This window comes from Heloderma suspectum, chromosome 1 (assembly GCF_057233095.1).
Source record: "Heloderma suspectum isolate Gila_16-S chromosome 1, 16-S_ref, whole genome shotgun sequence".
Lineage (NCBI taxonomy): Eukaryota > Metazoa > Chordata > Lepidosauria > Squamata > Helodermatidae > Heloderma > Heloderma suspectum.
The window spans coordinates 108765083-108779919 of NC_139458.1; the positions used below are offsets into that span (position 1 = coordinate 108765083).

At 41.4% G+C, this 14837-nt stretch overlaps 1 protein-coding gene across 1 annotated transcript in view; it reads left to right on the forward strand.

Annotated features, from left to right (window-relative positions):
• The window catches only part of KIAA1549L (KIAA1549 like), a 235780-nt gene that overhangs the window by 75398 nt on the left and 145545 nt on the right, over positions 1-14837 (forward strand). The gene's annotated exons all lie outside the window — the stretch shown is intronic.

The window sequence follows — 14837 nt, forward strand, 5'->3', positions numbered from 1 at the left end:
GCTTCTTGACCCTCGTACAGGTTTCTCAGGAGACAGGTAAGGTGGTCTGGTACCCCCATCTCTTTAAGAATTTGCCACGGTTTGTTGTGATCCACACAATCAAAAGCTTTAGCATAGTCAATGAAGCAGAAATAGACGTTTTTCTGGAATTCTCTTGCTTTCTCCATGATCCAGCGAATGTTGGCGATTTGATCTCTAGTTCCTCTGCCTCTTCGAAACCCAGCTTGTACTTCCGGTAGTTCTCGGTTTGCATACTGCTGAAGCCTAGCTTGTAGGATTTTGAGCATCACCTTGCTGGCATGTGAAATGAGCGCAATGGTGCGGTAGTTTGAACACTCTTTGGCGTTGCCCTTCTTTGGAATTGGAATGTAAACTGACCTTTTCCAGTCTTGCGGCCATTGTTGAGTGTTCCAAATTTGTTGGCATATTGAATGCAGCACTTTAACAGCATCATCTTTTAGGATTTTAAATAGCTCAGCTGGAATACTGTCCTCTCCGCTAGCTTTGTTGTTACTAATGCTTCCTAAGGCCCACTTGACTTCACTCTCGAGGATGTCCGGCTCCATTTCAGTGACCGCACTATCATGGCTATCAGGGATGTTAAGATCTTTCCTGTATAGTTCTTCTGTGTATTCTTGCCACCTCTTCTTAATCTCATCTGCTTCTGTTAGGTCCCTGCCTTCTTTGTCCTTTATCATGCCCGTCTTTGCACAGAATGTTCCCTTGAGATCTCCGATTTTCTTGAAGAGATCTCTAATCTTTCCCATTCTGTTGTTTTCCTCGATTTCTTTGCATTGTTCATTTAAGAAGGCCTTCTTGTCTCTCCTTGCTGTTCTCTGGAACTCTGCATTCAGTTGGATATATCTTCCCCTTTCTCCCTTACTTTTCGCTTCCCTTCTTTCTTCAGCTACTTGTAAAGCCTCATCAGACAGCCACTTTGCTTTCTTGCATTTCTTTTTCTTTAGGATGGATTTAGTTGCTGCCTCCTGAACAATGTTACGGACCTCCGTCCATAGTTCCTCAGGCACTCTGTCTATCAGGTCTAATCCCTGAAATCTATTCCTCACCTCCACTGTATATTCATAAGGGATATGATTTAGGTCATACCTGAATGGTTTAGTGGTTTTCCCTACGTTCTTCAATTTCAGCCGAAATTTTGCAACAAGAAGCTCATGATCTGAGCCACAGTCAGCTCCAGGTCTTGTTTTTACTGACTGTATAGAGCTTCTCCATCTTTGGCTGCAAAGGACATAATCAATCTGATTTCGATATTGACCATCTGGTGATGTCCATGTGTAGAGTCACCTCTTGTGCTGTTGGAAAAGAATGTTTGCTATGATCAACGTGTTCTCCTGGCAAAACTCTATTAGCTTTTGTCCTGCTTCATTTGTGCACCAAGGCCATGCTTGCCTGTTATCCCGGTGATTTCTTGACTTCCTACTTTAGCATTCCAATCCCCTATGATGAAGAGGACATCTTTTTTTGGTGTTAGTTCTAGAAGGTATTGTAGGTCTTCATACAACTGATCAACCTCAGCTTCTTCAGCCTCAGTGGTTGGGGCATAGACTTGAATTACTGTGATGTTGAATGGTTTGCCTTGGATTCGTACTGAAATCATTCTATCATTTTTAAGATTGTACCCCAGTACTGCTTTTCCCACCCTTTTGTTGATTATGAGTGCTACTCCATTTCTTCTAAGGGATTCTTGCCCACAGTAGTAGATATGATGGTCACCTGAATTAAATTCGCCCATGCCTGTCCGTTTGCTGATTCCCAGGATGTCAATGTTCAATCTTGCCATCTCATGTTTGACCATCTCTAGCTTACCTTGATTCATTGATCTGACATTCCAGGTTCCTAAACAATATTGTTCTTTACAGCATCGGATTTTCTTTTCACCACCAGACACATCCACAGCTGAGTGTCCTTTCGGCTTTGGCCCAGCCGCTTCACTCTTTCTGGCGCTACTTGGAAATTCCCTCTGCTCTTCCCCAGTAGTATATTGGACACCTTCCGACCTGAGGAGCTCATCTTCCAGTGTCATATCTTTTAGCCTTGTAATACGTTCCATGGGGTTTTCTTGGCAAGAATACTGGAGTGGGTTGCCATTTCCTTCTCCAGTGGACCACATTTTGTCAGAACTCTCTGCCATGACCTGTCCGTCTTGGGTGGCCCTGCACGGCATAGCTTATGGCTTCACTGAGTTACACAAGCCCCTTCGCCACAACAAGGCAGTGATATCCATGAAGGGGATTAACTGCATTACACCTCCAATAATTAGCTGAGTTTCATAAAATTTATTAAAGAGATGTTGTGGAGTCCAGTAGACCTGAAACAAAAGTTTTTGCTGAATAAGGCGTAAGCAAATATCTATAGAGATATCCGATACAGTTGCCAAAATGGTTGTCCATTGATTAGACAAAATAGGACAATTCCCTGCTCCATTCCTGCTCTAGACCACATGTATCATATTTATTCATTGATAATAAGTATTTGTAAACATGAAGCATGGGTCGATATATCTGTTCAGCTTCAATAAATGTTTCCAATAGCCAAGGAGACTCCAAAGCAGTAAAAGCAGCAGGACCGAATCAAGATACTAGCAAATGTTTCAGCTGCAAATACTGCCATTCCACTGTAGCAGGCAAATCAAATTTATCTTGACAAGTTGAAAATAGCAAAAACTCATAATCAACACCCAGTAACTGATCCAGGGTAAAGATCATTTTATCTGTCCTGGTCCGCCACAGAAACATTTTCTTTCCAGTTCTTAAATCTGGATTTCCCATGCAGTCAATTTGGCATGGGGAAAATGGGTCAAACTGTGATTGGCGTGACATACGCCACACATCTCTAACTGCCGAGACTGTGGGGGAGCTCTATCTGCCTTAATTTGCGAAGAACCTAATGCCATCCATTTAAAGAGAGGCTCCAGACAAGAAGATTCTAACACTGACCAAAGTGCAAAATCAAATCTGAGTAGAAAAGACCAAAATTTAGTACAGGTCAGCAAATAAACCCAATGGTATGTAGCTAGATCTGAAAAACTGAACCCACCTTCATTAATTGGAAGTTGCATCCTTTTCAAATATATTCTTGGTGGAAAGAAACCCCAAAAGAATTTACAAAACAAAGCATTACATTTTTGGAAATATTTTCCAGGTATAAGTATGAGGATCCCACATATAACATAAATAATTTGAGGTATAGTATTCATCTTAAGTGTATTAACCCTACTGCATAAGCTCAACTTTAAAGATGCCCATCTATCTATATCCTGTGAAATATCATTAATCAGCTTATTTAAATTTAACCTAATCATTTGAGATATATCTCTAGGGATAATTATTCCCAAATAAATAAGACTCTGGGTACCATTGAAATTGCCAATTGGCTAATACACTAGAGTATACCCTATCTCCAGTTGGCATTATTTCCGACTTTGACCAATTAATTGAATAGCGAGACAACTCACCAAAATTATTAATCAATTTCATCAAAGCTGGAACCGATGACTGGAGTTTTGAGATAAACAACAAAAGATCATCAGCATTATCACTATTTGTACATTCTAAGCCAAAATAGATAAATCCATGAATATTACTATTTTGTCTAATAGCACACTCCAGGGGTTCCAAATGTAAGTTGAATATCAATGGGGAAAGTGGACAACCTTGTCTAGTGCCCCACCCAAGTAAAAAAAGCCAAAAATAAAACCTTAGTCATTACTCTCGCTCTTGAAGCTTGAGTATAAAATTTTAACCCATTTCAAAAATTCTATAGAAAAACCAAAATTAGTCAATGTGGTAAAAATAAATTTCCATAGAGACTCATGAAAATTGAAAAATAACAGTCCCCAAAGTCCCTTTAGTGCCACATATTGAACCAGGAACACGATATGCATGCTCAATATCAAGTAGAAAATCGGATGGTAAAACCAATAGCTCATGCAAAAGTTTATTCATAAATTCAGCCAGACATATATCAGTAGCCACGTCTTTAATACCAAGGATACGAAGATTTGCTCTGCATGTGAAGGCCTCCAATTGAGAAATTCGAGCAGACAAAATATTATGAGAAGCTTTCATAGCAGTTTCATGAGCAGTAACCTGATCTTTGAGAGCATTAACCTTCGATTCCATCTTTTGAGAAGAGATATTAATTAAATCCACAGCCCCTTGAAGGGTAATGATTGAGTCCTGAATTGTTTCAAGCTTCTTTGACTGCACTGATAGCTGAGAAGTTTTTATCAAAGCAAGCAATTCCTCTTCATCTCCGGCATTTCTAGAAACCTTTGCCAGGGGAGCAATTGAGGGGGGGGGTAGGTGGTATTCCCAAGCCTTCCCCCCCCCCTTTGGTACTGCCATCCTCCACTTTCAAAAGCACAACAAGCAAATATCATTGCAGAAACAGAAAAACAAACACTTAAGCAGATTTAATTGCAAGTCCTCAGATATTGCTGGCAGTTTAAATTCATAAATACTAACTAAAATTAGAGCTCGTCTGTCCTTGTGTCTCCTAATTACTTAGGAGTTTCAAACCATGTTCAGTAGATGATACTCCAACAACTAACCTTAGATTCCAGCCCCTCTGCTCCTGCGCAGAAGCAGCTGTTCTTCCAAGATTTCATCCGGATAATACTGTAAGCTTTCCCTTTTAATTCCAAGGGAAGTTAAAAAAGGGTTTCTCAACCTTTTCATAGCTGTTTGAGATAAGCAACCTGCGGAGGTCCGCAAGTCACTGCCAGGATGACATGGCTCTGACCGAAAGTCCTGTAAAAATAAATTTCCAATAAATTTTGTCAAAGGCTTTTTCTGCATCCAAGGAAATGATGGCTGCCTGGTCAGTTCTTTCAGAGTTTAAAATGACTAGATCAACGACTAAGTTAAGATTATCAGCCTCCTGTCTATTTTTATTAAATCTCACCTGGTTTGGTCTAACCAATGCGGCCATAACTTCTTGTAATCTGTCATCCAAGATTGCTGTTAATATTTTGATATCTACATTAATTAATGATATAGGTCGATAGTTAGCACAATAGGTATGATCCTTGCCAGGTCTAGGAGTCACGGTGATATAAGTGTCATTTAACAATGAAGAAAGGTAGTCTGCCTTGAAAATATGATTATAGAGGCAGTACATCTTTGGAGCTAAAAAACTGGGGAATGTTTTATACCACTCAGTTGGGAATCCATCTCAACCAGGTGATTTCCCAGTGTTCATTTACATTATTGCATTCATAATTTCCTCTAAATGCAGAGGAGATAAAAGGAGCTGTTGTGAAGAATCTAAACATGGAAGATTGATCTGAGGGGGAAAAAAAGCATCCCTATCTTACTCTGATACCTTGCTACTGGTACTGTAAAGATCAGAATAAAACTTTTAAAATTGTGAGTTTATGTCTATAGAAGTATATACGTACTTTGCCACTCTCATCTTTAATAGCTGAAATGACATTTTGATGTTGATGCTGTTTAAGACAATGTGCAAGGAACTTCCTAGGGTGTTCACCATTTTCCCAATGTTTCTGTTGTAGACAAGTCATAGCAAATTTCGCCTGCTGTGAAAGAAGTTCATGTTTAGTATTCTGCAACTCTTTACAAAGTTGTGCAGTGGGGGAAGTGGCCAACTGAGTTATAAGAGATCATGCTTAGTATTCTGCAACTCTTTATAAAGTTGTGCAGTGGGGGAAGTGGCCAACTGAGTTATTAGAGATCATGCTTAGTATTCTGCAACTCTTTACAAAGTAGTGCAGTGGGGGAAGTGGCCAACTGAGTTATAAGAGATTTCAGCTTCTTATTTAAAAATGTCTGTTGAGTTTTTTAGAGTTTCTTTTGATAAGAAGCATAAGAAATAATTCGCCCCCTTATAAAAGCTTTACTGGCCTCCCACTCAATGCATGCAAACTCGCCGTACCCTCATTAGTATTAAAATACTGTGTTAGTTCAGCTGAGTTTTAAGCTTCTCATCATTGAGAAGAGAAACATTAATGCGCCAAAGACTGGGGGTCCTAGGAGTGTCAGAAAATTGCAGTTCCAAACATACTGGGGTGTGATCTGATGCTACCAGTGTGTCAATCTTGCGATCTTTAATTTGATATACTAAAGATGTATAAATAAAAAAAAAATAGTCTAATCTAAAGCAATTATGGTGAACTAGTGAAATACAAGTATATTTTCTGTTGGCAAGATGTAAAATTCTCCAAGGGTCAATTAAACCATATTCCATTATGTAAGCCTAAAATGCCAGTCTCGCAGCAGATTGGGTCTTAAGAGAAGGTGTATTCCTATCTAACAAAGGATTTAAGACCTCGTTAAAGTCCCCACCCACAGTCAAATAATCATAAGTGATATCAATCAGTTTAGCAAAACAATCATGAAACATAGCCAGAGAATCAGTATTTGGCCCATATACATTGATCATAGTAATTAATTTACCCATATACTTCCCTACCAGAATAAAAAAATGCCCCTCAGTATCAAAAATCACCTGTTGGACTAAAATAGAAAGTCACTTATAAATTAAAATTGCAGCTCCTTTACACCATGTTTAAGTATCGGTAACATAAGCCTCACCAACCCAATCCTTTTGCAACATCTGTCCATCTGCAGCCATCAAATAGGTTTCTTGTTAAAAAAAGAAAGAAAAAAAAAGAAAAGCCATGTCAACATTCAGCTCTTTTAACTTAGAAAGAACTCTTTTCTGCTTGTTTACATTTCACAGCCCTTTGATGTTCCATGAAGTCATGTTAAGCATTGAAAAAGCAAAAGCAAATTATTTGCCCCTCCACCCAAACACATCTTTCCAGATTTACAACAAATAACTAAATTTGTATAGCATAAGTGGTATAACAAATACATCCTTAGTTTACATTTAGTACTAACCATTTCAACATCATCAGAATAGTTCTTATTGCATAGAAACTGAGAAAAAAATTAAAATTATTCAAAAATATAAACAATAATTGAAAATAAAAAAGCCAAATAAAAATCAAATAATCTTATGTCCACATCTTTTATCTAATACCAAAAAAGTGCCACCCCACTAACAAATCAAAACAAAAAAACCTGGACAAAAATAAAAACAAAACATAAAAATGTTTGCCATATGTTTGGACTGACGTGCAACCACAGTACACAGCTAGGCCCCTCCTGCATATTGAATACATGTTGTTGTTGTTGTTCAGTCGTTCAGTCGTGTCCGACTCTTCGTGACCCCATGGACCATAGCACGCCAGGCCTTCCTGTCCTGCGCTCTCTCCCGGAGCGTGCTCAAGTTCATATTCATTGCATCCGTGATGCTATCTAGCCATCTCATCCTCTGCCGTCCCCTTCTCCATACACAGAGCAAAATTACAAACAAGGAGATTTAGCCAGCAAGAAATAAAAAAATAACAATAAAGAATAAAAAACAAATGGGTATTTAAGTAATATTTTATCTGGAGATATATACATACATATATACACATACATAACTTTATTAAACTAAGTGTAATGTGATAGTTACATAGAACCTATGTTTAATCAAAATATATAAATAGACACACTCAGGAACACAAATTATATATACATGATTATACATATGCAAAATGAAAAAAAAGAAGGGGGGAAGAATAGAAAAAGAAAAAGGGAGAAGAAAAAAAAAAGGAAGAAGCAATAGGCTACCTACTTGGACAGCTAGATTGGCCAGAGGGCTGGATTTGGGCCCTGGGCCAGAGGATCTGCACCCCTGCTTTATGCCAAGGATGCCTAAATCCTGTACTCAAAAGAAAAACAAATAGGCTGGTGCTATTTAGGCTTCTGCTTTGGTGGAGCAGAAGGTGATGTCTGACTGCTGTATATCTCTCATGAGACAGCCATGGTCTGGAGCCTTTTAGTGCAGTGCCAGTAGCTGGATTAAAATGCTTATCCATTCTCCAGCACACTCAGTTCTGGTCACGTGTGCTTAACTGGAAACGTAGAAAGCCAGTGAAGTGCATAGTTGCAAATGTAGATGGCTTTGTTTTTGTGCTGTTGTAGCAGCACTCTGGCCATGTGCACTACATAGCTGCATTGCTGTAGCATGGGATGCTACTGCTGCTTGCAGATTGTAGGCAATGTGTGTACACTCACTGGATATTTGTCTCCCTTCAAAACTGCTGCTGGACTCTACAGGGGAAGTTACATGGCACCAGATCTCCTTACTTGGATAAGGCACCTTACATTTGCACATGAGGAAGAAGAACTTGCCTATGGCTGATGTTAAATTTTGACAGCTGACTTCTTTAAAAAAAGGTGTGCTGTGAACTACCACATCTTCTTCAGAGACCAATATTCAATGCACTGGAAAATCATTTTTTGCGAATTAATCATTCAAAAAGTAATAGATATTAGTGAATGTTATTTGATATATTAACTTTGATAAATGTTCAATAAATGCAAACTCCATTCAGCCTCAGCAGAAATAATAGCGTCTAACTGTTTTAGGGTTCATAAAACTGGGAAAAAAGTAGAGGTAAGGTTGAGGGTTGGTCTCATGAGGTATTAGCAAGCAGTAAGTCATGAGCTTATAGGGAGGTAAGATAGGGAGCTGGGAAGGTTGAGAAAACCCCAGACTCTTGCCAGTGATTCCCCACTGAGATCCCCCCCTAGTTTTAATCATTTTAGTTGGGACATTGTAATAGGTTTTCTTCAACTTATCTCTGTGATCTTGACAGCTAGAAAATTATAGTGTCAATAGACCCATATATTATAGACTTTAGACCCATGTAGATATAGACCCATGTCTATATCTATACTCATGGAAGGAAATGGCTAGTAGCTCCATTCCACAAATGCTTGCACAACAGTTTATGCAATGCTGTACCAGGTAGGTTCTACAGCAATTATTACACTTCTGCTTATGCAAGAGATAGCACCAGAGGACGTTCATCTTTGGATTTAGTGTCATTTTTTTCACACAATGCTCAAGCACAGGGGTGCACAACCATTTTGGCCTCAAGAGTCACATTGGGTGTCTGCTGGGATGTCAGGGGCTGAACACATGCATTCACCCCCCTCCCTCCCTCCCTCCCTCCCTCCCTCCACACCACTCTCACGTATTCACTCCCACTCGCTCGCACGCACGCACATTCATTCTCTCTCTCTCTCTCTCTCTCACACACACACACACACACACACACACACACTCCGCTCATGCTCATACAGATTCTCAAACCATTTACATGCCACTCATACACCTTCTCTTTCTCTTTTTCTCCTACACCCCGCCCCCCAAACTCATGATGATCTCAGCAGCAACAGATCCTGGTTTTGTAGTAATAGCATTTGTTCATCTTACAGCACCAAGGTGTTGAAGTCCCCTCCCCTCTCTAGGCACATCGCTTCTAGTGCGTGTCCAAGCAAACATCTCTGGGAAGCTGTGTCACCTGCTTAATTATAAATGTGTACAGCCAAGTGTCGTTGCCTATACTAGTGAGAGTCTGATATAACTGTTTAACTATCTTTAATCTTTTGAAAGATAATTTTTGTCTTTCTATTTTTATGTCCAAAAGAGTCTTCACTTTTATTTAAATATTTTATTAGCACTTTGTGATGTTGTGTTTTCATTACTTTTCTCTTGTGGGATAAATGGACAGTTTTCACAGTAGAGGAAAACAAGACGTGTGGTCCACTGAAGATCTTTATTTTTTTTAACTGTTTATAAATGATCTGGAATTAGGGGTGAGCAATGAGGTGGTCAAGTTTGTGAATAATGCCACATCATTCAGGGTGGTGAAAATCCAAGAAGATTGCCAAGAGCTCCAAAAAGATATTTTCAGAGTAGGTAAATGGACAGTGAAATGTCAAATGTAAGTAAGTGCACACTGGGGCAAAAACAAATCTCAAATTCACATATATACTGATGGGGTGTAAATTAGCAGCGATTAACCAGGAAATACATATTTGGATTGTGGTGTATAACTCAATGGAAACATTGAATAGAGTCCAGCAGCTATGAAAAAAGAAGAATTCCATGCTAGGGATGATTAGGAAAGAGACTGAAAATAAAGCTGCCTGTATTGTAATGCCTGTATATAAATCTGTGGTGCAGCCATAATTGGAAAATTGATAGAGCTAGGGAAAGGTACAGAAAGGGGCAACCAAAATAATCAGGGGATTGAGGCACTTTCTTCATGAGTGAAAGGTACACATTTTGGAGACTTTTAGCTTAGGAAAAGGTAACTGACTGTGGGTCATGATAGAGGTTTATAAAATTACACATGGTGTGGACAAAATGAATAGAGATAGGTTTTTCTGTCTCTTAATATTAGAACTAGGGTTATCCAATAAAAGTGATTGGCAGGAGATTCAGAAAAGTCAAAAGAAGATACTTCAAGTATCTTCTGTACTTGAAAAGACAAGTACAGACATTATGCAGTTGGTGAGGCCCAACCTTGGGAGTGGACAGTTGCTGATGGGCTTCCTAGAAGCATCCAGTCCCACACTGTGGGAAACAGGACATTGGATTAGGTGGACCCTTTTGGTCTGATGCAGCAGAGCTCTAATGTGATTTCATATTGTGTTGACCTATGGTTATAAATAACAGCATAATTAACTTGTAATATTGCTTCTGAATGACAAGGTTTGATTGAGCTAAAATGGTTAATAGCGAAGTTCTCAAATCACTTTAAAAGGACACCTAAACTAGTTGATATCACCACATCTTGTAGTAATGAGTTCTATAAATTAGTTATCGAGAACCCAACTCCAACAATTTTAACTGGACAACCATGAATTTTATTATTACATGAGCCATTTTTTCTGTCCATGCTCTCCACATCATTCATAAATGTATGAACCTGTATTATATATTTACTTTTTTTTGAATTGCAAACGAAAAAGCCCCAGCCACTTAAACTTTCTCTAATAGGGAAAGTGCTCCAATTCATTAGTTACTTTAGTTGCCCATTTTTGTTATTTTTTCAGAAATATGATATTCTTATTGAGAATTCTAAATAGGGCTGAACTATAGAATTACATAATTACATAATGGCATTATGACACTTGCTATTTAATTTTTTAATCCTTTCTCTAATAAAGACGAACACTAAATTTAGCCTTTTCATGGCGGCTGCACACTTAAATTGACATTTTCAGGGAGCTTTCTGCCATGACCCGAGATCTTTCTTGAGTATTCACAATCTGTTTAGACCAGACTCCTGAGGCCTGATGTAAAGCGGGCTTGGAAATGAGCCAGGCCCGAGAATGCATGTCTTCTCCCATGTTTTCCTTCCCCCTCTGATGCAAATTTCTCTTCCTTTTTCCTGTGCGCTTGAATCAAAGTTTAGTGTTTTTTCATAGAGACTAATAATTTTAACCAGGATTCAAAATCAGGATATGAAGAGATTTGCTAACTCTGGTCAAAACGTGAACTTTATTAGCAATTAATTGTGGTTATCATTAGTATAGATGTATTGCTAAACAACAGTTAAAGCGGACAAGGGAAGGGAGGGCGGAATTCACTTTACTTTGAAATCATCCAGACAGCTCAAATGGTGTGCAATGTGACATTTTGAAATCATGCACTATGGAACGTTGGTGTTTCTTAATAGGGTTGGATCTTATCCTGTTTGGTTGAGGGTTTGGGTCTTGAAGGGGAGAGGTGGGCTGAGTCAAGCAGATTCAAGTTGAATTTATTTATTTATTAAATTTATTAATCGCCCATCTGACTGGTCACCCAGCCACTCTGGGCGATGTACAACCCACCATAAACAATTTAAAACAATAAAATTTTACCATAATTTTTTTTTAAAAAAATACCCTAACCCACCCCAAATGCCTGCCTGAACAACCACGTTTTTAATGCACGACGGAAGCTCATTAAAGAGGGGGCATGACGGAGTTCCCTAGGGAGGGAGTTCCACAGAGTGGGGGCCACCACAGAGAAGGCCCTCTCCCTCGTCCCCACCAGTCTAGGTGTCCTGGCTGATGGGACAGAGAGAAGGCCATCCGAGGCTGATCTTGTTAAGCGGCCTGTCTGGTGTTGCTGGAGGTGCTCCTTAAGATAGGCTGGGCCGGAACCATATAGGGTTTTAAAGGTCAAAACCAACACCTTGAATTTGGCCTGGAAAACAACTGGTAACCAGTGCAACTCCTTCAGCACTGGAGTGATGTGATCTCGCGGGCGGCTGCCTTTAATCAGGCGAGCCGCCGCGTTCTGTACCAGCTGCAGTTTCCGAACCGTCTTCAAGGGTAACCCCACGTAGAGCGCATTACAGTAGTCTAAACGAGAGGAGACCAGGGCATGTACTACCGATGGGAGCAGATGGTCGGGAAGGTAGGGGCACAGCCGCCGTATCAGATGGAGTTGATACAGCGCTGTCCGGCTCACAGCTGACACCTGAGCCTCCATGGACAGCTGGGAGTCCAAAATGACCCCCAGGCTGCGGACCTGGTCTTTCAAGGGTAGCTGTACCCCATTCAACACCAGGTCAAGATCCCCCAGCCTCCTCTTGTCTCCCACCAAAAGTACCTCGGTCTTGTCAGGGTTGAGCTTCAGCTTATTCCTCCCCATCCAGCCACTCACCGTCTCCAGACATTTGGACAGGGATTCTACGGCCAACCTTGGTGAAGATTTGAATGAGAGGTAGAGCTGAGTGTCATCCGCATATTGATGACACTGCACCCCAAACCTCCTGATGATAGCCCCCAGTGGCTTCACATAGATGTTAAATAGCATCGGGGAGAGGATGGAACCCTGTGGCACCCCACAAGTAAGTGGCCACGGGTCCACTTTCAGTCCCATTTAAATTAGTTAGGTTGAAGTCAGTCAACCAGACGGATCAGAGTAAGTTGTTAGGATAAGTGAGGTTCAATTAAGTAAGTCAGGTTAAAGTCAGACAGGTGGAGGTAAATCAAGGTATGGCTAGTCAGGACAGAATAGTCTCAGCAGTTTGGGGGGAGCAGTAGTCAGGACCCTGGGTAGCACCCAGTGTGCCTCACTAGCTGAAACAGCAAAGGACTGTGGTCTCACCAAAGGACTGGAGTCATCTGAACCTTAAGAAGGTTGGCAGGGCTCAGTCTTCAAATGGCTCCATCCCCTGGTAGAGCTGTCTGTAATCCCTCAATCCCTCCCTAATGTTTGATTCTGCAGCGTCGCTCCTGCATGCCTTTAGAGCAGGAGAGTTCATTCTTAAGAGTCAGAGGATGAGGAGAGAGCTGTGTCTTTGGGCTAGGAAGGTGTGTCTTTGTCAAGGACTCTCCCTGAATAGATTCATCTGAATCCTCCTAGGGGCAATGCTGGGATATGGATGCAGGGGATCTGACAGGATCCAGACTTTATTGTCCATGAAATAGAGTTCCTTCTGTACATGGAAGCCTTTTGATCCAGCAAAGGGATTCCACTGAGGGAAAGGGGGATGGGCAAGGTGACATTTGCTACCTCCCATACTATCCTGAACCATCTGGAGGCATAAGGGCCTACAGGGGGATAGGGAATTGGTAAATGTTGCCTCCCCTCTTCGGCCAGTAGGAGCAAAGTGTGGATACAAGCTATGTAGTTTTGTTCAACAGATGTTCCTTGTTAACCCTAGAATGCAATTACTTGTTCTTCTAAGTTCTTCTTTGCACTCAGCTGCATGTCCCAAGGCTGCTCGAACTCTCTTAGAGGAACCAAGCTAATAGCATCTAGAGCAGGGATAGACAACCTTTTCAGGTTGGCAGGTGCATTTACAATTTTTTTCCAGGTACAGGGGTGCATATATAATTTTTGACTTTTTTTGTTGTTGCTCTCCATGTATTTCCTCTTCTCTTGCTCCCTTCCCTAGATGTCCTTCCTTCTCCCCCCCCCACAGGATTTCCTTTCTCTCCTCCCTGCAGCCATCTTTTCTCCTATCTTTTTCTTTCCATCCTCACTTCTCCTGTCTTCTCTTCCTCCTCTTCCTTCTTTCTACCCCCCGCCCACTTCTTTGCTTTTGCCACGCTGCCTGCCTGCTTTGTTCTTCCTCCCCACAGACAGTTCTGTGGCTGCCCCCTTTCCCTCCCGCTTCTGCTGCATCGCCTGCCTGCTAGCTTTTTCCTCCCCCTGCCCACTGCTTCTGCTGCCACCTGCCTGCCCATCCACCCACCTGTCTGGTTGCTTCTTCTCCCCCAGCTTTTTCCTACCACCCTGCTCACTTCAGGAGCAAAGAAGCAGGAAATCTGCCAATGTCCTGCTTCCTCCCTCTTGAGATGAGTGCAACAATAGGAAGAAGCAGTGCTGAGAGTGAGTGGGGTAGATTCCAGATGGTCTGTGGCACCTCTGCCTGCCAAGCCCTATAGTGACATTAGAAGAGATCAGCTTATAGATTCAGGAGAACCAGGGCAGTTAGAGGTTTAAGCTGAAAGATGGAGGGGTAAGTGCAGAATGGTCAGGGAGGTTTCAAGTGGTTCTTAGGATTGAGTAGTGTGAGAGATCATGGTTCTGCCCCCCATGACCTGTGTATATGAACAGAGCTGGCATCAAGGGTAGGCATGGTTGGGCACCTGCTGAGGTCCCATACCCCAGCAGGGCCCCACTGGCAAGAGCCACCTGGACTTGCTCTTTCTCTTCATCGCTGCAACCTACTTGTTCGCTTGTCTCTTGCTCTGGCCCAGGCAATGTTGGTGAGAAGGCGTAGCAGTAAATGCAACTGCCCGCTTTCTCCCTGGTTGCCTGCCTGCCTGTATAGCATCATTGGTAGCAATGATGAAAACGAGGATGAGGAGCAATAGCAATTTGTGACGGTGAGAAGGTAGATTCACTGACCGGGGGGGGGGGGGCATTGAGAGTGTCTTGCCCAAGGGCCCTCAGAGCCTGGAGCTGGCACTGTATGAAATTAGATGTAGCTGACACAACAT